This window comes from Martes martes, assembly GCF_963455335.1.
Source record: "Martes martes genome assembly, chromosome: 4".
Classification (NCBI taxonomy): domain Eukaryota; kingdom Metazoa; phylum Chordata; class Mammalia; order Carnivora; family Mustelidae; genus Martes; species Martes martes.
The window spans coordinates 145,560,553-145,584,159 of record NC_137891.1 but is presented as its reverse complement, the minus strand read 5'-3'; the positions used below and the strand labels follow the sequence as shown (position 1 = coordinate 145,584,159).

The 23,607-nt window shown below is 42.4% G+C and overlaps 1 pseudogene across 1 annotated transcript in view; it reads left to right on the top strand.

The window, feature by feature from the left end:
* The first annotated feature begins 2,018 nt into the window (after positions 1 to 2,018).
* The window catches only part of LOC308341695 (pumilio homolog 3-like), a 37,175-nt pseudogene continuing 15,586 nt past the window's right edge, over positions 2,019 to 23,607 (top strand). Inside the window, exons 1-2 of the transcript in view lie at positions 2,019 to 2,135; positions 15,645 to 15,815. The product of the transcript in view is annotated as a pumilio homolog 3-like (transcript). The remainder of the gene's footprint in view (positions 2,136 to 15,644; positions 15,816 to 23,607) is intronic.

Sequence of the window (23,607 nt, the reverse complement as noted above, 5' to 3'; positions counted from 1 at the left end):
CTCTGGAAAGCCTTCCCAGATTCTTCCCGGGTAAAGTGAATTATAGGAATTCTCCTTTCCCACTGCTTATTCCTCTTCATGCCATGTGCTGCATTGTATTATAATGACCTTTTCTCCAGGCTGTACTTATCCCCTCTCCTGACTCTCAGACAGGGAACTTTTCACCTGTGAGGCTCTCTTCTTTATATCACCATCCCCCAGCTGTGAATGGGCAGAGCAGGCTTATAGGATGACTCAGCAGTGAAGTCAGGATGGAATGTGTTGGGTTTCTCAAAAGAAACCAGCTGAGTATCTCCAAGCCCAGTGAGCAGAAGGATGGGAGGCTATCAAGTGAAAGGAAAGGTTTGACCAACTTTAAGCCCAGGTCCAGAACCCAGGTGTACAGACATGAGACACGGGACTGAAAGTGACTGGCCAGGGGTTAGACGTGCTGAGACAGTGCGCTCTGGTGGGAAGAGACTGAGTGCAGGAACCAGGCAGCCTTGATTCAAATTCCAGTTTTGTCACTTAGGGGCAAGGCATTCAACTGCTGTGAATTACAGTCGGCTTCATAGTAAAGCAGGATAATATGAACTGGTTCGTAGAAGTGTCTGAGTTAAATAAAGAAACCCCGGTAGAGAGCCCACCACAGGATCTGGTACCCAGTGGGTGACTGACTGATGATAGAAACTTCCACCACGAAACAGTCTCAAATCTTCCAAAATGCTGTCTAGGTAGTCAGGGATGGCACTCTACATAGACCTCAAGCACCCCCAAAAAACCCTGAACTGATTTGGAAACATCTGACCTGCCAGAGGGAGGCCTTCTAGATCCACCGTGGCAAAGAGAAATTGTCATAGCATTACTAATGTTGAGGTTTTCCTTTAAAAATTTACAGTAAGCCTCCTTGGAGTTCAAATGAAATGCATTCCCATGATAATACTCAGAGCTTAATGCTCATAACATTTCAGAATAAAAAAAATCAGCTCTGTGTTTACTTTGTGCTTATTAAACAGAAAAAAAGATGAAAGGAGCAAATAGAAGAAAGACACCCAAGATTATTTCCAATTTCTCGAGATATCCCTTCCACCTGGATGCTTTGATAACGGCTTAACAGAGAGCAAAGTCTGGGGTTACACGAAGCTCAAAAACAAGAGGGAAAAAGTCACTCACTTCTGTCATCCAGATGTTTCATTTGCAAGGTAACAGCCAAAGGAGCAGGTATCAGAAGAACTGAGTCCAGATTTAAACTGTCTTAATTTTCATAGACCCACACAAATCCTAGAGTGGGAAGACCTCGAGAGAGTCATCTGGAACTTGTGTAAATTTCAAAACTCCTCTCCTTGGTTATTTTTGAGAATGACAGAAGAGGAAACTTTATCACCTGCCACAAGGGCCCATTCTGGTGTTCAGCAGTGCTCACCTCAGAAAATTGCCTCTTAGAGCTAAGTGTTTCTGCAGGGAGAAAACGTAGGTCAATTGTTTCACCCAAAGGACAGATAATAAGGAGTCTATTTATATAAAAGGGACTGGGTGACTTAACTGAAGCAGAGACGGTAGGGGGTACTCTGACTTGGGAGTCCAAACAACTGAGTTCAAATGTCAGGGCCAGCACTTGCCAGCTGTCTGACCTCAGTCTCACCACTTCACTTCCTGGAGCACCATTTCCCCCATTTGGACAGTGGAGCCCTAGCCTCCAAGCATGAGGGGTAGTCCATGTAAGGAGCAAGCAGTGAATACCAGATCGTGGTATGACGGTAGTATACTGTGCTATTTTTACGTATGGAAATATCTATGTTATTTGTTGGTGTGCTATTTTAATTTAAAAAATCTGAAATTTGAGTTATTAATATCTGGAGCGCGAGATCCATGGTTCAATTATTCAAATTCTGCAAAAAGACAAGTCTAGACAGCTCCAGGCCTGTGTGAATAGCAATAAGCAACTACATTGTGGTCTTGCAAGGCTCCTATTGAAGGAATAATTATTATTGCACTTCAAAGAAAAGCATTTCTGAAAAGTAGAATATGAATGTGACGGTATGGAAATGAGCACAGGTCCTCCTGCATCGGATTTACCAAATATCTACAATGAATATGCAGAAGAGGAAGACAAATCAACTGTTGGCTTTGGCAGGGGCAGGGCTGGCAGGGGTCAGGTAGGTCCTGATTGACACAGAACCTGGCCTTTGTTGGGGTAGGCAGGGGAGTTGTTCAAATAAGAATTCCTCCGTAAATATCACATGAGAGATATAATTATTGGAAGATGAAACTTGGATTAAAGTATTTAGGGTTAGGCCCTAAGTATCTCCTTCACCACGCTTCTGACTAGTCAGAAGATCACCAGAAAGAGGTTTTTCAGCAAGAGAAGCTTGCACCAAAATATGTTTTCAACCCAATGAGGTCATTGACCCACTTTATTTTTTAACTAGCGCATATTTAAAAAGAGCAAACAATATTTTCCTTTTCAACTTCCATAACTGATTAGGTTTTCCCAAGTTATATGCTTTTTAGTTTCTATTTTGAATATTTATCTTAATGAGTTTTTATTTGCCAATAATTTATATTACAGCTGGAATGTTTATCTTTTGTAAATTTACATTTTCCCCAATGTTTGTAACGTATTTATATGTTTTGGTATTTAAAGTGTACTAAATAATTTTGTTTCTTTGAGCTTTTTATTTTATAAATTCTGGGGACTTTCAAAATAAAATATTGATAGTATGTAAAATAAATACTGAAATAACAGAATTATGATCTTGCTGAAGCATTGTAATCACTAAAATGGAGTTAGCCATTCTGAAATTAATATGACATTAGGCTGGGAAATGTACTGGAACTCAAAGGAGGGGGTCATCGGCCCGAATTGGCAGAAGCCAAGGGGTTTGACTTTTCTCTCACTCAAGACTGGTACCTTCCCTGCTTAATCTTAGCAGGATATGGGGCCTTCAGGTAGGCCATACTCAGAGAGTGGCATCAGGGGAGCTGTCAGACTTATTGATCAGGGAATTGGGACAGTGTGACGTCAGGTACAACAAATATTCCACTATGGACTTCTAAGGGGACAACTTGCAGGGATAGGAGATGATGGCCTGAAAATATATGGGAAATAGGGGGGCAGTCACCTGCTCTACCTAAATTGCAGATCTGCTATAAGGATGAAATATCAGGTCACTCCCAAGGGCTCCACATTACACACTAGGAATTGTTGTAAGAGTGGTTAAATGAAGGGCTGCACAGCTGTGGAACTCAGCACAAATCATTTAACCTCGTGTGACTCAATTTTCTCATCTGTACAATGAGAGCAGGGCACATTGAACTCACACAACGGTAAAGAGACTTATGTGATTAATGCATGTCAAGGGTTTAGAATCAGCCCTAGTACATAGTAAGAGTTCAGGATGCTATATGCCTCTCAAGCAAAGTGATTATTGGGATTATCATCTTAAACCCAAGAACTCAGCCTGTCCCAAGTGAAAGAGTGGTAAAATGAGTTTATTTTTTTAAAGATTTTATTTATTTATTTGACACAGAGAGAGAGATCACAAGTAGGCAGAGAGGCAGGCAGAGAGAGAGGGGGGAAGCAGGCTCCCTGCTGAGCAGAGAGCCCAATGCGGGGCTCCATCCCAGGACCCTGGGATCATGACCCGATTCGAAGGCAGAGGCTTTAACCCACTGAGCCACCCAGGCGCCCCGGTAAAATGAGTTTTAAAAATTATAGCATTTCACTGGCATTTTAAAAACAGAATTTTATAATCATAATACCAAATATTAGTTGACAACATTAATTTATAAAAATATAAAATGTCATACTACTCTAGTATAAATTATTAGCAGGCAAGTTACTAAAAATAAACTGTTATTTAAAAAAAAAAGGCCTGGCCAAGTTAATCTTCTCCTAATGGTGTTTATGCATAACTTGGTGTGAGTTTAGCATGAGGGGCTTCTGGTCTAACATGGGATTGGCACAGCAGAGGGGAGATTTCAGTGTATTCTAGGAGTCTGGACGGAAAAGGAGGGGTGGTGGGTATTTAGCAGAATGGAGGAAGTTAAGACCCAAGTGTCTAGGGTGGGATGGGTAGGGGGCTCGAATGCCAGCAATACTCACCCATTCACGCAGGGGAGTCAGTACCTGGAAGTGAGAGGCAGAGGAAGGTGGGGGCAGAGCTAAAAGAGTGGAGAGGAAACCTGGATGAGGGGGTGACAGAAAGGAAAATGAATTCTTAATTACAGGAAGAGGAAGCCGAGAGGTAATGCCTGAAATCAACAGCAACAGAGGTGTGCTATTTAGAAATATGGAGTTAAGTTGCAGCAGAAGAAGCTAAAATGATGGGTTTCAGAGCAGTGGGTGTGTAGAACGTAGGGGATTGCTGTTTTTCAACAGGAGTTGTGGTCTCTTTGTTTTAAATGTATTTCGTGAATCATTCTTTAAAAACTAAAGCAAATAGAATATATTTGACTAAACAATGCTTATTATGAGGGTCTGTTAGATAGAGTAGAGAGATGATCAAATAGGAAAGGTTAGTCATAAGCTTTTCCTACAGCAGACGGCAGTGACTCAGTAAAGGTGCCTTATCTGTATGTTTTACGGTTTAAAATACTACTCCCTAAACCAGGCTCAAAACTGTGTACCACGCATGCCGGGAACTGAGTCCCCCAAATTCTTGGCCTCTTCTGTTGTGGTTGCAGCCAAGGAACAAGATCTAGAGCAGCCGTGTCCTTGGGAGGCAAGGGCCAGCCTAGGGATGGGATGGGATGGGATGGAGAAGTGACACTTTCCTAATACAGGGGCTGTCCAACCTGAGCCTGCATCAGAATTACCTGGAGGGCCTGTAAAAACAGGTGCAGTGCTGGGCGCCACCCTCAGAGTTTCTGGACTAGCGGGTCTCGGGCAGAGCCTGAGAATTTGCAACTGTCATTAACGATCCCAGTCCCGGGTGACACTGATACCACGGGTCCCAGGACCATACTTGGAGAACCAATGGCCCAGGACCAGAGAGGCAGTGTGCAGCAAGGGCAGGCTACACAGGATGGGTTGAGCGAAGAAGCCTGATCCTGGAAAGGGGTTTGAATAGGCTTTGTGCTGGGAGGGGAGGGACAGAGCAAGGAATCTAGGTGCCCTATATATTTCTAAGGCTGGCATTGTAATGTCTCCTAATAATCTTTCTAGTGCAGCCCAACGCTCCACTTGAAAGAAATGTCTGATTCTCACAATTCTAATAATATGTGCCCAGAATATGGTCTACCGATAAAAGTCTGAAAAAGAGATTCAATTATCCTTCTCCACTATTGACCTAAGCTGTGCCATTAGAGGCAGCGAGAGAGGTTGTGTGAATCACATATACATTTTACCAGGTATCTAAGAAGGAAGAGAATAGGTACAGAGCAGCAGAGTACAGAGCATCTGGAAGAGACTAATCGAGTTAATGCTTTTTTTTTTTTTTAAGACTTATTTATTTGAGAGAGAGAGAGAGAGTACACACAGAAGAGTTGGGAGAAGGACAGAGGGAGAGAGAGAGAGAGAATCCCAAGCAGACTCCTTGCTGAGCACAGATACCACGACCCGGAGGTCATGGTCTGAGCCAAAATCAAGAGTCAGATGCCGAACCGACTGAGCCACCCAGGTGTCCTGAGATGATGCTTTCTTTTAAAAATGATTAGGCCATATACCAGTTGTCAATATTTTTAATCAACATATTAATTTGCTTTATCAGGCAAAGCTTTCTGTCTCACAAGGGTCTACTGAGATCAGAATTGTAAATAAACTTAAGATGTGTCTCAGGACATCTTGGACCTGGGGCTAATTGAGGCAGTTTGTGTTTAAAGGCAGAGAAAGGGAAAGTAAGGAGTGCCCAGCCCAACACCAGCTCTTTGAGGGAGAGGCCTAGCTGTTGACAGTCAGACTTTTAGGTCAGTAGGGTGTGACCCTGGACAAGTTAACAAGAGCTTTGGTTATCTCATCTGCAAAGTGAAGATAATAGTGGTCCATACATCACAGTTAGCACAGTACCTGGTACCCGGTCTTGTGCTACAAGGATATGAACTATAATAAGAGATAAAAACAAGCTCTTTGAAGTAAGATTAGGGTTCATATCTTGGCTGTCACTTAGCAGTGGTTCCCTTGGGCAAGTTATTGAAACTTTCTAAGGCGTAATTGTGTTAAAATAGGGATAATAATATATAGTCTTTTAGGATTAATCCAAGGATGAAATGAAAGCAAGTATGATAGTATGCCTATCCCTTGGCAATATTAAGTGCTTGCCAAATGAACTGATCACTACAGGGCGCCTGGGTGGCTCAGTGGGTTAAGCTTCTGCCTTCAGCTCAGCTTCTGCCTTCGGCTCAGATCATGATCTCAGGGTCCTGGGATCGAGTCCCGCATCAGGCTCTCTGCTCAGCAGGGAGCCTGCTTCCCCCCTCTCTCTGCCTGCCTCTCTGCCTACTTGTGATCTCTCTCTGTCAAATAAATAAATAAATAAATAAATAAATAAGAAAAAAAAAAGAAATGATCACTACATATACGAAATCTAACTCCTAACGAATACTAGTTTTCCTCATCTGTGAAAAGAAAACAAGTATCTCTCCCATTCTCTTCAGGTTTTGTTTGAGGCTGAAAGAAAATAATGAATGTGAACAAAATTTCTATTCATCCGTTCCCTCACCCAACAAGAATTGTGCATCTTTTATGTGCCCAGCCTGTTCCGAGCACCAGTAGAACATTTGGAAACAAATAAGGGAAAAATTCCTGTCCTCACGGAGCTTATATTTCTGCTGCTAGAATGGAGGAAGGACAGACGAGTATGCAAACAAGCACATGAAGTCAGGTGATGGAAAGCTGTAGGGAGAAGAAAGGCCAGGTGAAGAGGACAGGGCTGAGGTGAAACAGCTGTGCCATTTCGTAAAAATGGTCAAGGAAGAAATAGCCAATAATGGGCTTCACTTGGACAGAGACGTGAAAGACACACAGGGGGAGTCAGGCAGGTGTCTGGAGGACAGTCCAGGTGTGGTGAACAATCAGTCTAATACATCTGGGAAAGGAGCATGTCAGGGGGGTGTCCAAGACTCTGTAAGGAGCCCAGTTTGACTAGAGCAACTGAGGGAGGTGGGGTGAGTATGCCCTGGATAGACATGGGAATTTATAGGCCATGTGGTAGGGAACAAGTTGTGTCCCCTCAAATTTGTACATGAAAACTGCAATGCCCAATGTGATGATATTAGGAGATAGGGCCTTGCTGGAGGTAATTAAGGTTAAATGAGGTCATGAGGGTTGGGCCCTAATCCAATAGGACTGGTGTCCTTATAGGAAGAGCTATCTGTATGTACAGAGAGGAAGTGCCCTGTGAGGACACAGGGAGAAGGCAGCCAGCTGCAAGCCAGGAAGAGAGCACCTTGATCTTGGATCTTCTCACCTCTAGAGCTGCGAGAAAATAAATGTCTGTTGTTTGAGCCACTCGGTCTGAGGTATTTTGTTATGGCAGCCTCAGGAAACTAAACACCATGCAAAGACTTCGAGAAAGGCAGCCATTAGAAGGCCCTAAGTAAGGACAGATGTTTAAAAGGACACTTTTGCTTGGGTGTGTTAAATAGGAGGGCAAGGTTGGAACCTAAGAGGCAATGAGGTAGGAGGTTATTAAAAGAATCCAGGAAAATCAGGGTAGCTGCTCAGACCAGGGTGGTAGCAGTAGAGAATGGTGAGAAGGGGCTCAGTTCTGAATGGAGTTGGAATGTTGAGCCACTGCAGCGTGCTGGTGGATGGGATATGGAGTAGGAAAGAAAGTGGGGGTGGGGGGTGGGGGGAAGATAGTGTCAATGGGGACTCTAGGGTTTTTGGCCAAGTACCTAGGAGACCAGAATTGTCATGCACTAAGATGGGGAAGGCTGTGGAAGGAGTAGCTGGCGTGGATAAACAGAGTTTGATTATTCTTCAAGTTGGAGTTGCCTAGCCAACATTCAGTGGAAATGTTAGGGAGTGCGGATGGAATCATGAGTCCTAAGTTCAGGAGACTGAGAGGGTTGGAGATAGAAATGTGGAAAACATTAGCATATGGATGGCATTTGAAACCCTGAGATAGCATGATAAAATTTCTAAATAATAAAATGTTAAATATTTATAAGGATATGCATAAGTGAGTTGGGGTTTAGTATCTTTCAGTATTCATTGTCTTTACAGCAATCCCACTTATAGTCTTTCTCCTCTGTAATTTACTAGTAACATATCATGTCATTATAAAACAGGATAAGAGGGGGCCCCTGGGTGGTTCAGTTGGTTAAGTATCTGCCTTCGGCTCAGGTCATGATTTCAGGGTCCTGGAATCAAGCCACGCATTAGGCTCCTTGCTCAGTGGGGATTCTGCTTCTCCCTCTCCCTCTCTGCGTGCTCTCTCTATCTCAATAAATACATAAATAAATAAATTTTTTTAAAGATTTTATTTATTTATTTGACAGGCAGAGATCACAAGTAGGCAGAAAGGCAGGCAGAGAGAGAGGAGGAAAAAGGCGCTGAGCAGAGAGCCCGATTCGGGGCTCGATCCCAGGACCCTGAGACCACGACCCGAGCCGAAGGCAGAGGCCTTAACCCACCGAGCCACCCAGGCGCCCCCATAAATAAATAAATCTTTAAAAAAATGGGATAAGAGGAGATATCTATTCTCTGTCAGTTCTCTGCAAATGGAGTATTTCACTCTTTCCATAAATTACAGGGATGTCCCAGTTGCCAAATCTATTGCTAGGTTTACTTATCAGCTATTCCACACTTAACTATGTGTTGAGTACTGTGCTAGTAACTAGGGAAACAATGAAAGAGCTTCAACAGCTTCAGTGAGTCATGCATTTTCAACACAGTGTGATAAGGGTGAGGACAGAGACATGCACAGGGAATCTTGGAATCCCGGGGAAGGGGGGCCTAAACGACCTCACAAAGGCTTCCTAGAGGAGGTGTCATCTGGTATGGGTTGGAGGCAGAAGGTTGGTATATGCAGGGTGTGCACAGTTGCAGGCCAGGGTGACTATTGGCACGGAGAGGAAAGAGCAGGTTGGTGTGTGTTAGAACAACAGGCAGATAAGGGGTTGGGGATACCGGGAGATGCAGGGGTGGTCCACACAGGATGCTGGGACTTCAGATCCCTCTGTCTTCAAATTCCTCCTTATGCAACAAAGGGTTAAATTCCACCTTGGAGGGAGGTGGATGGGAGGGGCTACTGAATTGTTTTAACGGGGGAAGTGTTTGCAAATGACTAATGGGTGTCAGAGTCATTTAAGGAAATAACCCCAAAGAGGGGGAGATTTTTGTGTATGAAGGAATCTTCATGTCTTACCAACAAAAGTGAAATACTGCAAGGAAATCAACCTTCAGCAATATGGGAATGACTAAATGAATGATGATGGCTCCATCCCATAATAGTCCATTCACTCAGTGGAATATTACTCAGTCATTTAAAGTGATTGACATGAACAATATCTTGCACCATAAGAAATGCTTATGATATTAGTGAAACAAACAAACCAGGCTTTATACGTATAATCTGACAGGAGTCACATAAAATATGTCTACTTAAAGATTAGGAGGAACACACTCAAATGATGGATCCTGGTAATTTTTTGTTTGTTTTTTCCTACTTCTAAATGTCATGTAATATATGTTTAGATTAGTTTTAAAATTAAAACTAATGAACATATAAACAAGCCAAAAGTTACTTACGAAAAGCATGACATTTTTGTTACTTTTCATAATAAAAACCATCTATCGTGTGTGATAACTTTATTAGAGTTGAATGAGGAGATAAAACTCACTGTTCATATACTTTTCTTTTCATGCAGTACAGGTTTCCCGCAGTCCTGGGTGAGGGGTGTCAGAGATGTGGCTGGGACCTGCTAAGAAAGCATGTCCTCTGAGAGGGTGACCCAACCACAACTCTGCTCCAGACTCTGGCACACAGGCCATTCTTTCCTTGGTGCTCTCAGTTTGGGTCAAATACTGTTCTCATTACAACTCAGCTCAGTTTTGACCTCATCTCCATAATCTGCTGTGCTGAAGTGAGGGGCAACAGTGTGGGACCGTCTCCTATTTTTCTAATCCACAGAGATTAAAGATACAGCTCATGCTCCGGAGTAATCTGCGTAGTCACTGAGGAAGACACCGAAACAGGTAGGGAATGGGCCTCTTGAAGGGATCTGAAGAATAGGTAGGCATCTACGACATGTAAAGGGCAGGATAGGGCATTCCAGGTAGGAGAAAATAATAGCACGTGCATGCATGCGTGCGTATGCTCAAAGGTGAGAATGGCAGAGAGAGAAGATTCTGCAGATGAATTTGGGAGGTTAGGATAGGGCTAGATTATGAAGACATTTGAAGTCTCCATTAAGGCACTTTTCCAATTCCACTTGGCAAAGGGGAGCCATTAGTTTTCAGCAGAGGAGTGCCCTTTTTATCTCGGTAGTTAGCAGGATACTCAGAGAATGATGCAAAAGAGGGTCTGGAAGGAGTGAGACTAAAGGCTGAGGACTTAACCATGCTCATAAGACAATGTGACCTTGGGCAAAGGCAATGGCAGCTGGGAGTCGTGCTTTCATTGATCGACTACCTTCTGAGCATCTGCTCTGAGCCAGGTATTGTGCTAGGCACTGGGGAAGTATTGCAGAAGGGGAGACAGAGAGATCCCTGCCCTTGGGGAGCTTAGGGTATAATGCGCTGGAGAGGGAAGGAAATGTTTCTGTATGTTTCAGAGACAGTATTGACAGGAACTTTCAATATTCCCTTCAGTGCCAAAAGGATAAACTCTGCAAAGTCCACCAGAAATCACTTTGGATAGGCCACCATTCCAAAGCCTACAACATTCATTCTCCTAATTGCAGCTAAAAGAAAGTCCCCATAGATACACTGGAAAAGATTGGGATGGCGGGTATGGGTTTTCTCCCTGGCACGTGAGGTCTGACATTCTTGGTTTGAGTCATTCCATGAAGGGCCACAGTAGAGTCTGCAGAGGCACGAGAAGGGAAGGAGTAGCAGTGCATGGGCAGAAGGAGAAGAATGGAGAAGCAAGTCACATGAGTTTCAGGCTCCGCTCTGCGTAGCATTTGCTGTGTGCTTTAACACACGTTACCACCTCATGGGAGACTCGAGTTCCTTGTTTGTCAAAAAGGAAACCGAAGCAGATAATCTCTGAGATCCCTTCTAGTCCTAGAATGTCCTGATGCCAATTTTCTTTCTTAAAATTTCTAAATGAAGGAATATGTTCCCTGGAACGTAATCCCCTCTTCTTCATGTTCTTTCATTTAACTGTACGATACCAACTTACATTTCTATAACTCTTTATACTTTACCAAATATTTTCCCTGTATATTACCACTTGCCTGTCACAGTCACCCCTGACTCCCATCTTTGCAGGTGAGGGGATTGTGGCTGCAGGAGCAAGAGAGGAGGGAGACAGGAAACCGAGTCAACACAGACAAGTGGCGAAGTGAACATTAAGTCAGGCTTTTAGTTCCAAAGTGGTTCTTTTATTCACTTCAGAAAGCCCAATACATTAACCCAAGAGCCTATTCCCCTGTTCTAATCAATCCATGTTTAGGATTTAACAACTCAAATAGGATGTTAGGTAAGTCAAATAGGTTCAGCACCAAGAAGTCACTAAAAGAGAAGAATGACTACATTTTATTGAACCTAATTTGTAAGCCATCTGGAAACATTACCTTCAATGGGACACCCAGAACTAGTGTCTCCAGCTAAGAGACGCTGATAAATAAAGACACCCGCATTTCAGGAACATTAAAGCAGCGTGTTAAACACAGAAAGGTGAAAAATCTAGGGGCACACAAGCTCTGGATGGTCTTTTTATTTCCCCCGGTAATGTTCACAGGAAGATACATGCTTGGCCTCAACAAAATTGGCTGTCAAATAAAATTCCTGTAGAAATTTCCTTGGAGAGAATCATCTTGCAGCAAATTCAGACACGCTCACAATATTTGGTACCCACGTAGGTTAATCCTGATGACTTGCATTCAGATTCATTCCCAGCATTTGTGGGTTTTGCAAAACTCTGAATGTGAATTTTAGTTTTCTTGTCCCTAGATGTGAGAAGAATTTATTCTAAGGTTGCTACAGGGGCAAAAGTAGCAACATGAGGCCTGAGGAGAGAGGCAGGGTAGATGGGGAAGGGGGAGTTCACTGCAGAAGAGTAAGCCAGCAGGGTTTTCTGCTTCACCTAAGACTCGGTCTCATTCCCTCTCCTGACATATTGACATCCTTACACTCTGGCTATGGTCCAGCTTCCCTGTGGATGTATCCCAAACTTGAGTGGTGTAACCCTCTCCCAGGTCCCTCTCTGCGGTTCAGTCCACCCTGAATGATATCTGAAGAATACGTGTGTCAGGCCCATTTGTCTACCATCTGCTCAGAAGAGATCTTGTGAAAGTCTGTACCCTAATTTTCTTCTCTACGTTATTATCATTATCTATCACCCCTTCTTCTCTCCAAGAAATCTTTAGGGAGTGTCTGTTCAATTGCAGCCTCAGAAGCTTATGGGAATAAGTGGGCAGATCACAGATTTCAGCCAGACAGGTCTAGGTTCGGTGATTTCTTTTTTAATTCTTAGAGTTAGAGGCTAGAAATAAAGGTTTGGAAAAAATAAAAAATCCAAAAATCCATGGACCTGGCACCATAGAACACAAAGAGTAAGAGAAGAATGCAAACAGACGAGTATGTACACCACGTTAAGTGATTTCATAAAGAATTTCCCCACTCTGCAGAGGAGAGGATGCAGACATGTCCACACAGGATTGTTGCTGGTCTTCTACACCCGTGGCAAAGTGACTCCCTAACCTTAAGTGTCTACTCTGAGGTAGCCTGTCCCAAGCAATGGGGGCCTGAGTTGACCAGATCCCCTGGCGGACCTCATTAGGTTTTCTTGTGCTGCTCTGAACTAGCAAGATCCCCTCCCACAGGCCTCCCTCTACTCTCATTCTTTACTTCGCCCTCTTGGTCTGAGCTTGTTCCATATCCACTTCCTCCCTCAAGCCCCGATCTTCTCTTATCAATCCTTGGTGTCTTCTGGTTCAAATTCATTTTCTCCCCAACACTAAAAATAAGAACCCTCATGTTCCAACTCCCTTCGTTGCCTGGAGATAACATTCAGCTCTTCACATGCAGGCAGACCTCCTCCAGCTGTGCCAATTTAATCCTGTTCTGTGGCTTCATTCATTTTGAAGAGGATACCTTTGGCAGGTGAGGTGTTATGAACATCAACATGTTAAATCTCCAGTAAAGTAATTCTCCTGGGCATTTTTTTTCCTCCATTTCATTTTGTCCAGGATGCTGTCATAATGTCTACTGATATTTCTAAACTTTCCCCATGAGTTCCTTGGCAATTCATTAATACACGCACCCTTCCAACAAACACCTTCTTGAGGACCCACCACGTGCCAGTCATGGCGCTATAGCATGACCTTGATCCTTGTGAGAAGGCAGGGTGTGCGTGCGTGAGTGTGCATATGTGTGCACGTGCACACACGCAGCGAGGGGGAGGGTAACACTGCTATTTCTTCAACTTCGGCTGTTCTTCAATGATATGTGTGTGCAGGGGAGCAGGGTGAGTGCTGGCCACAAACGTGGCTTTCAGCTGTCACACTCATCTCCACATCTTTATATGGCAGTCATATACCTGCCAATTACAGAGACTTTTCTAACCAGGTTTGTGAGCTCATAATTGGTTGCCCATGCCACACTTAAGAACAGGATGGCCCCAGGGGCGCCTGGGTGGCTTAGTTGGTTAATCAACTGCCTTCACCTCAGGTCATGATCCTGTAGTCCTGGGATCGAGTCCCACATCGGGCTCCTAGTTCCGCGGGGAGTCTGCTTCTCCCTCTGACCTTCTCCCCTCTCGAGCTCTCTGTCTCTCTCAAATATAAATAAAATCTTAAAAAAAAAAAAAAATAGGATGGTCCCAGAGTCCTCTGTACTACTTACATGGAAAGCCTTCTCTGCCAGGGAGGATGGAGAGGCTCTTTCTTTGGATGGACATCTATGTTATCTGTTCATAACAGTTTCATTTGTATGTTCTTGATTTCATCACTTAGTTGTATCGCTTTTTTAAAAACTCGCTTCATTATAACTGTGAGCTCCTTTTTGTAGTCATCTCGATAATTGTTCTGTCCTGTTCTACTTTTAGTGTTAGATTTTTATTAGTTTTAAACTCTGGTTCAAACAGGAGAAATTTTTAGTCGTTCTTTCCTATTTAGGTGTTCTGCTCTTTTTGGTCAGTTCTGTAATATTTTTTATAAGTGATTTTGATCTATATACCCATCTTTAAAGGAACCACTATTCACTCAAGTGCTTCAACCTAAATCTTCGAGAAACAATTTAGGCAAAAAGTTACCACGGTAGACTCTGAATAGAATAAAAATTTAGGTTACAACTCTTTCAAGGTATTTATTTTCATTGAAAAATATGAGTGTTCTGATTGCTACTGTCTTACGAATTCTAAGTTTCAACATCTGATCATAATCGGCATTTCCCTAACCTAGGTGCGAATTAATCTGAGAATGGGGAAACAGATATCCAGAACAGAGGGCTTCAAACATCCAGAGCTGGTCAGGGATCACTGGCTTCACAGGGGGGCCGAGAACAGGTAGGTCAGCTATTAGTAAACCTATTTTACAGCTGAAGAAACTGAGGCCCTCAGAAGCTACATAACGAGAAGACACAGTCAAGCCGTCTGTGGTGGCAGAAGACAAGCACAGGTGTTTCGACTCTAAATTCTGTGCTTCCCTCCCACTATACCACACGATGCCTTGTAAACACTCAGAATCAAGGGACTGTCTCACCAGGCATGAGGGGGATGAAGAGGAGGTGGGTCTGAGGAAATGGAATGGCTAGGAGAGTCTCTCTAGTATATTCGTATTTATAGGGTTAATTGCATGGAGAGTCCAATTCTGAAGCTTCCAAAGGTGAGAAACCAGAGAGGAAAAATTTCAGTGGGTGAGGTCACAGCCATGAGTTTATGCACACATTTTGGGTTGAGAGGTGCAGAAATCCCAAGGAGAAAGTGAGGTACATCCTGGGCTGAAAAACAACATTTTTGGCTTACAAATTTAGTTTTGTGTGTGTGTCGTATCACAGAGAGAGGAATGGTGGCTGGGAGGTAGGACAGGAATGGACTGTTCTGTGGAGTGGAGAGTTCTCCATTATGAAAAGCTTATGAGCTGCTGTATCAGGTGGAGATCAACCACAGAGGCAGAAGGCCTGGTAGATATATACACATACCCAAACCTGTATAGAATCTTCTAGTGCTTGGTTCTGTTCCTCTGATAAACAGTGTATATATATACACACATACACACACACACACACACACACACACATAAATATATACTATTTAAAATAATATATATACATTATATATGTTATATATAATATATATATTATACACACACACACACACAAATAAATATGTATTGTTTACTTAAAGAGGAATTTGACCTTAAGCAATTGTGGGAACTGGTTAAGTGGTCTATATGTCTGTTGAATCATGTCTGATTGAAGTCCACTGGGCAGGCTGTTAGGAAGGAAAGATGGACATAAATAATGGGGAGAAGCAGGAGCAGCCGGGCACCCATAAGCATGCACTGAGACTCCATGAAAACTAACTGCAACCTTGACTTTCACGGCTTCCCAGCTTGCCAGTGTGGGTGAGCTGCTGCAGCTGGGGCCTTTTCTCCAGGAGCTGAACACACATCTGGATGAGGAGTTGGAGAAGCTGGAGAAGGATCAGAGGAAAGGGAGAGCAGCCGTGGACCCACATGCAGCTTTGTGCCGACCAGGGGAGTCAGCGGGTCAGCAACAACACGTGAGCTGCAGAGCGGCTGCCGCTCCCTTCTATCCTCCAGTCTCCCAAGAACCTCCCCCGTGTTCCACCCTAACTGGAAACATACAGGAAACTGAATTCTGAGTGAGGTAATTCAAGGGAGACATGCTGGCATATTACAAACTGCCGTACTATCTGGAAGGAATATTGTATCTGAGGCAGGGTTGACTTAGATGCTCTCCAGATGCCCAGCAGAAGCTCAGTGTTCAGTACCCAGGTCACTGTCTGGCCGGGGAAGACTTCCTGTGCACCCACACACTTGGCTGCTTTCAGTGCCTACATCACTAGGGATTTCCATGTTCTAAGCCCAGCCAAAGAATGGGAGGGTGTCTTTCTAGCGTCTCCCTTCCTTGTTGCCAAAGATCAACACATCTGCTTCTTACATTTCAAGGATATATATATATCCTTATATGTTATTATAAGCAATGGCAGCTAACATTCACTGGTAATCTATAATGTGCCAGACTCTCTCTCATTCACTTTCTCATTAAATTCTTTTAACAATCTTGTATGAAAGTATTATTACTATAATTCACTGTAATTTTACTAATGTGAAAATTCAAGCCTAAAGAAATGGATTTGCTTGATGTTTGATAGCTATTATGTGTTGGAACAGAGAATTCCAATCTAAGACATTCAGCAAACATGACCACCAGCAACATGACCACCAGCAAAAATACCAGATACAGAAAGCTGCCATGTGGTTAAGAAAACGTTCCAAGTTTTTACAACCGAACCACCCCTCACCCCGTATCAAGGATCTCCTATGTCCAACTGAGTTGAAGGATGTGCTCTTTTATCAGAAGAGGAAAAGTAGAAGTGTAAATACAATCTGAGAAAATGAAACAAACAAGGGGGCAAATAGGAGGCACCAAAGAGATGAATTCACAAAGGAAGGTAAAAGGGAGGGAGACCGGTGTGAAAAAAATTTTCCTGTCATATTACTATCTCACTATGATGACATGATGGCTAGAAATGAATCAAATGGACACATGTAGTTAACACAATAAATAGTGAGCCAATAGTTCAGTTATGTCAATTGGTAGCTTTAAAGCAATTTTAAAAGGTAAGTGACATAAAAGCTCCAAAGAACACCAAGGAATGGGGACAGTAGTTGTAGCAATTATTCAGAGTTGGGTCCCTGGGGATATCTTCTGTGCATGCTCTGGATAGATCACTACAGGGCTGGCTAATGAGAATAGGCAGACAGTCCCTCAAGTCCACTTCCAGGAGACAACAACAGCACAGAAGCCTTGGAAAATCACTGAGGGCATGCCAGGGTGCAAAACTCAGGTTGCTGAGTGTGCTGCTCTCAAACCAGCATCTGCAATGTGCAGCTGGGCGGCTCTGGTTCCTCGTGGCTGGGAGCAGCTGCTTGGTGCAATGCCCAGCCTCCAACCCCTGCTCTCCCAGCACAGGGCTGCTCATCTTCCGAGACACCCTCCCTCTCAGCACTGACCCCAGCATCGCTCTTCCGGACTTCTGTTTGGTCTGCCCCATCCCTGTTTACCTCTCTGAGCTCCTTGAGCAGAAGGACTATATCCTGCACTTTCCCATATTTCTATTAACGACATTACAAGCACCTTGGGAACCCTCTACAGCTTAATCACTGTGCTGCTCCCTCTTCAAAGTGCACGCTCCCCAACTATGAGAAAGCCTCGAAGTCCTTCCTTTCCAAGGCCTCTCAAAATTCTCTGTTCTTCTCTGTCTCCACTGACCCTGCCCTCGTTTATCTTCTCATCATCCCTTCCTAGGAATAGATGAATAATCTTCAAACATCTCTTCTACTACCTTCAATGCATGATCTGTCTTTGCTTCAAAGGGACAGGACTTTCTTGAATTGGAAACATGGTACTTAGGACTGCTCCCGGAGGTGAACATCCAGGCCTCCAACTCCCTCCAAAGCATGCTTCACATTTTTTTTTTTTTAACACCATGTGAACAGTTTTTTCCCAAAGCAGTGCTTTCTTCTTTGGCCTGTTGATTCACTCTCCCCACATGAACAAGCCAGAAAAAATCCTGCAGAGCCCTTAAACTTTGACCCACACAGGAACAGAGATCACTGAGCAGCCTCAGTGTTTAAAATGCAAGACTTTTAAAACAACAAAACATACCAATAGGTGATAGGGCCACTGCCCACCTATGTATTTCCACCCTTCAAAGCTCTTTTGGATACAGGGTCCTTAACGATCACAGAAGATGGATAGTATTGTTCCCATTGTATAAATAATACAACAGAGGCTTGGAGCATTATGATGGTTTGTGCCACCTCTCACAGCTGGTTAGTAGCAGAGTTCAAGAATAAAATCTTGAATTCCCAGTCTAGGTAAGGCGCACATCTGAGAAAGCTTTTACTCCATTATTCCCAGTGTTTACTGATTTTAAACTTTTAAGTCATCACATATCTATATATTTTCAACCTCTGTCTATAGGCAGAATGCATTAGAGAGACTTATTACACAGGCAATCTAGAAAAGATGACTGTTTTCAGAAGCTACTGCTCCCCAGTCCTCCTTAGGTAGAAAACCTTAATTTGTCTTTCCAAATTCACTCCACCTCAGAGAATAGCTTTGTGGATGGAAAAGCAATAATAAAAGACCAAACTCTGTCCAGCTGCAAATGATCAGCCTCTTCTCTCCATTGCGGTAAATTACAGGCTTCCCTCAGGTCCGAGGCTACTTATGTGCCTGGTGAGCTGGTCTGCATAACCTGGCCAACTACAGGGGAGAGTGCCCCCCCCCATCCCAGCCCCTATTTCTCATTTAACTCTACTCATTAGAGGAGGCTGGGGCGCAAGCCAGGTTAACATGTCAATAAGTCACCAAGGAAATGCAAAAATTGACAGCTGAGGAATCCCAGCTCCCAGCCTTCACCACTACAGAAACCCTCACGGAAGAGGTTTCTCAGCCTCCTCGCCAGGTCACTTAAATGAGTAGTGACATTTGAGTCCCGGAGAGTAATTAATTTCCTCTGTCTCCAATAGCACCTCATATTTTTAATGAATTTTTACAAGTCTCAGATCCTCCTGCATCCCAGCTCCCTCCCGAGCCCCGTTGTTCCCCAAGGTCCCATAACAAATAGCTCCCACTCCTATTTGCCTTGCAAACTCACATAAACTGGAAATGATAAATACATTATCTGGGCTTTTTAACGGACCATTGTTTAATTTTCTATGCTTGTCTGGTTGGAGAAGAGATGAATATTACCTTGTGGAGAATAAGATTTCTATTCTATTTAAGGGGGGCTGGGGGGGGGAATCTATGGCAGGAAAGCAACAGTCTGTTCATCCTAATAGGCAGTGCTAATTAAAAGTGGTCAGAAGGGACATCAATCTACCCAGTCTGTGACTCATTCAGCATTATCCCTGGTAAACAAGAAATAGATACTGCAATGAATGCTTCTAATTTGTCAAAGGAATAGGCATTTTCAATTGTGCCTTCTTGGCTCCCGGTATGAAGTAGAGATTTCAGTGTCGCCATCATTTAAAAGTTTAGGACCTCAAAATAATAATACTTGTTCCTTAAGCTTGTAAATCTCCAAGTCTGTTTTCTATGTAGAAACATTTATCTTACACGGTTTGACTTCAGTTTCAACAACTGAGAACGGTTCCTTCTGTTGGTAAATATATTAAAACAGTGGGCATTTGAGGAGAGCTAATATAGTTGTGTTTAAAATCAAACCAATTTGAGACCACCTACTGGGAGAGCCAGAAAATCCAGACAGGAAAACTTGAAACTCCTAATGACGCTTACTAGGTGCTTAAAGAAAAGAAGAAAGGGAATCAATATTCCCTTTCTCTAACTGCAAACACAAAGTAGGCAGGAGAAGAGCCATCCTAGGCAGCTACTCCCAAAGGCTCCATGAACACTCCGGGGGGTTTTAAGGAGGAACACAAAGCACAAAAGCCATCACTTGGACTCAGAGACATCTGTGAGTTGTCTTCCCGGAGAGGAAGATTTTCCTAATAACCAGCAAGTCGACCAGTCTCAAATATTTACCTTTGTGTTGTGCAAAAGAGTCGCTCAATCATGAAGACTTACAGCCAGGGCTCACCACCATGTCTTGCTGGATGCTGAAAACGAATAAAACAAGATGTTTGAGAAAGTAAACAATTATTTAATGGGCTTGTTTTCCTTCCCTGCCTTTCATTCAAGAAGCATTTACTAACTGCTTACCCCATACCACGCACTGGATATACAAAGATGGATAAAACAAAGGCACCACCACTAACAAAGGAAATCAACAAAGACAGCCCATTTTAAGTGCTCCGCAAGAGTGGGGTACAGAATGCCTCTCGAAGGATCAGGATATATGTGTGTGTCTGTGGGCATCTCTTCCTCAGGAACATGTGTGTATACATTCACATGCATATCTACATGTACACAGAAGTGTGTAGGAATTTTTAAAAACTTTTTTTTTTAATTTATTTGAGAGAGAGAGCACGAGAAGGGGGAGGGCCAGAGGGAGAAGCAGACTCCCTGCTGAGCAGGGAGCCCGATGCTGGGCTCCATCCTGGGACTCTGCGATAATAACCTGAGCTAAAGGTCAACCGACTGAGCCACCCTGGTGCCCTGTGTGTAGGAATTTTTTAAAGACTGTATTTATTTATTTGACACAGAGAGAGAGAGAGAGAGAGAGAGAGAGAGAGATCACAAGTAGGCAGAGAGGCAGGTAGAGGGGGAGGGGGAAGCAGGCTCCCTGCTGAGCAGAGAGCTGGATGCAGGGCTCAATCCCAGGACCCTGAGATCATGACCGGAGCCCAAGGCATAGGCTTAACCCACTGAACCACCCAGGCGCCCCACTGTGTGTGGAATTTTTAAAGAACTTCTACAATTTGTAATTCATCTGACTCCCTTAAAGGCTTGGGCTCTTGCCTTGAGATCAGTAAAGAAAAGGGTACTGGAGAAAATGTCAAGAGTCTTAAAAGCGATCATACCCTTTAATCTGTAATTCACCTTCAGGATTCCTTCTCAAGGAAACAATCATTTATGCAGGCCAATATTTATGCACAGAGATTATGAACACAATGTTATTCGTAAGAGGGAAACAACTGATATGGGAATGATAAAGTGAATATTAGTATTTCTACATGGAAGAATATTACACACATATAAAAATAATTTGTAAAATTTTCAGGGTATGAGAAAATATGTGTAATATAATAAAATTACTAAATTTGAATGCATCCATGTAGAAATTGGTCTTAAAAAATATACCAGCTGTTAACAGTGACTATAGGTTATTTTTCTCTTGTTTTTATGCTTTTCAAGTCTTCTACAAAGATCATGCATTATTTTCTATACAGTAAATAAATGTACAGGTAGAAGTTTCAGGCGCAACATCGCCATTTCTGTGTCATTTCTCCTGCATCCCCCTATTAAATGGGGGACTCCATGCTCTCCAGCACCAATTCCAATCTGCAGGTCACACTGCACTGGGATTGCCATTTCTACCTCTGGCTCTCTCTAGTCTTAGTAACCCTTATTTCCTAGGAATGTAGCCCAGAGATGAGTTCATGGTCAGCACTTAACGTCTGCTGCATAAAAGAATGAATGAATGATGAATGAATGAATGAAGACTTAATACATGGAACTGACTTGACGAAAATTACATTAAGAAAAGTGTTCATTCAAAATAATTGGTGCCAATAAAAGTTAAGTTCCATTTGGATTCACAGAAGATAGAAGAAGATGGAAAGCAGAGAGATAATCATTTTTCAAGGGAAGACAGTGAAACTAAAAAAAAAAAAAAAAAAAAAAAAAAAAAGAGGGAGAGAGAGAAACTCAACATAATGGAATATCACAGCCTACTGATCTTCCAATATATTCCAAGACCAAGAATCTGCTTAAGGCAGGAATATTTATCTAGTAATAACATCCCATTATGGCAGATATTTTACATGTTTGGGCTTATATATACATACTCCAAGTAGATACTTGTTATTAGTTTTAATCAGCAATGGCTGGTTGATTCCCTATTCAAAGAAAAGAAAAGCTAAAGAATAAATTTCTGTAGATAGATTATAAATTCAACTTAGCTTACTCATAAAACTAGTAAAATAGATCCAGTATATTAAGTTACAGTTATATTTTTCTGGAGGTGGATCTGGTTTGAATCTCATCTCTCTTTTAAGAGATGGAAAATCTTGGGCAAGTTTTTGACTTCTGTCAGGCTTAGTTTTCTTACATATAAAATTGGATAATAACAACACAAACCTGGTAGGATTATTGTTGGAAACAACTAAAATGAGAGAAAGCATGGCTTTCAAAATAGACTTCAAACTCATGCTTGTTTACATCAGAACCTGGAGCTCTTAATATAGACCAGCCTTCCGTCTTATTATGTGCCTTGGCATATATTGAACACTGCACAAATATGACCTCATTTCATCCTCAGAATAGTTGTTATGAGGAGGTACTATTTTTCTGCTTTATAATTGTTTTTATTTCTCTAATGTTGGTAGTACTGTCCCCTCTTTCATTTCTGATTTTAGTTATTTAAGTCTTCTCTTTTTTCTCAATCAATCTAGCTAGAAGTTTGCAAGTTTTGTTGATCTTTTTGAAGGCCAACTCTTGGTTTTGTTGATTTCCTCTATATTTTAAAACTTTAAATTCAATTAGCCAACATACAGTAGTACACAATTAGTTTCAGATGTAGAGTTCAGTAATTGGTTAGTTGCATATAACACCCGGTGCTCATCATATCACGGTGCCTTCTTTCATGCCCATCACCCAATTACCCGATTCTCCCTCCCACCTCCCCTTCAAAAACCCTCAGTTTGTTTCCTTGTGTTAAGAGTCTCTCATGGTTTGTCTTCATGTCTGGGAAGATTTCCTCTATTTTATCTCATTTTTCCACTTTGAAGATGAGAAAACTGATGCCCAATTTTAAATAGTTATTAAGTATCTAAGTCAAGATTCAAACCTCAAACATCAGGTTCCAAAGCCTACTCTCATGAAGTGTTATGAAAAGAAGGTACTGAATCTGGGTTTGCATCCAGCCGTGATTAGCAACAAAATTCAGTTTACAATTTTGCGATGTCACACCATATTATTTGATATGCTATGGCTTGGACTTTATTCCCTGCCAGTCACACTTAAGTACCCTCCTATTTCTTTTCTTATTAACTATTTCAAGCATGAAGTTGAGTATAGACATAATTATAACCAAAACTTACGTACAGTCACCCAGCCTTATGAGATATTGCCATTCTGTCATATTTGCTTCAGATATTTTCTTTTAAAAATAAACACTATAAATATAAGCAAGTTATCCTATGAATTCCTTCCTAATTCCACAAAAATAACTCAGGCCTAAATTTCCATGCATGTTTTTCTGCTTCTAATACATGCTTGCACCCACAAAAAACATGTAGCAGTGTTTTGCATGTTTTAAAACTTTGTTTAAATGCTTTCCCACTGTAGACATCCATCTGAACCTTGCTTATTTTCTTAAATATGCTTTAAAGATTTTGCCACTTTGATAGAAGTGGCTTAAATTCTTTCATTTTAACATTTAGATAGTATCTTATATGTTTATATTTTGACTTATTCATAGGGATGAACACTTGGGCTGTTTCCAAGATGTGCAAAAAAGGGTAATGCTGCAGTGGACACTGTTAAAGTTACTGGATGCATGTATGTGAGATTTCTCTGTGGTGTAGGCGTCTTCAGAGTTCTCAGATGTAACACGTGGCTCTACAAAGTGGCAGTAGTACTTCATACAAATCCAGCATGAGTTCATAGCATCACCAACATTTGCTATTGCCAGACTT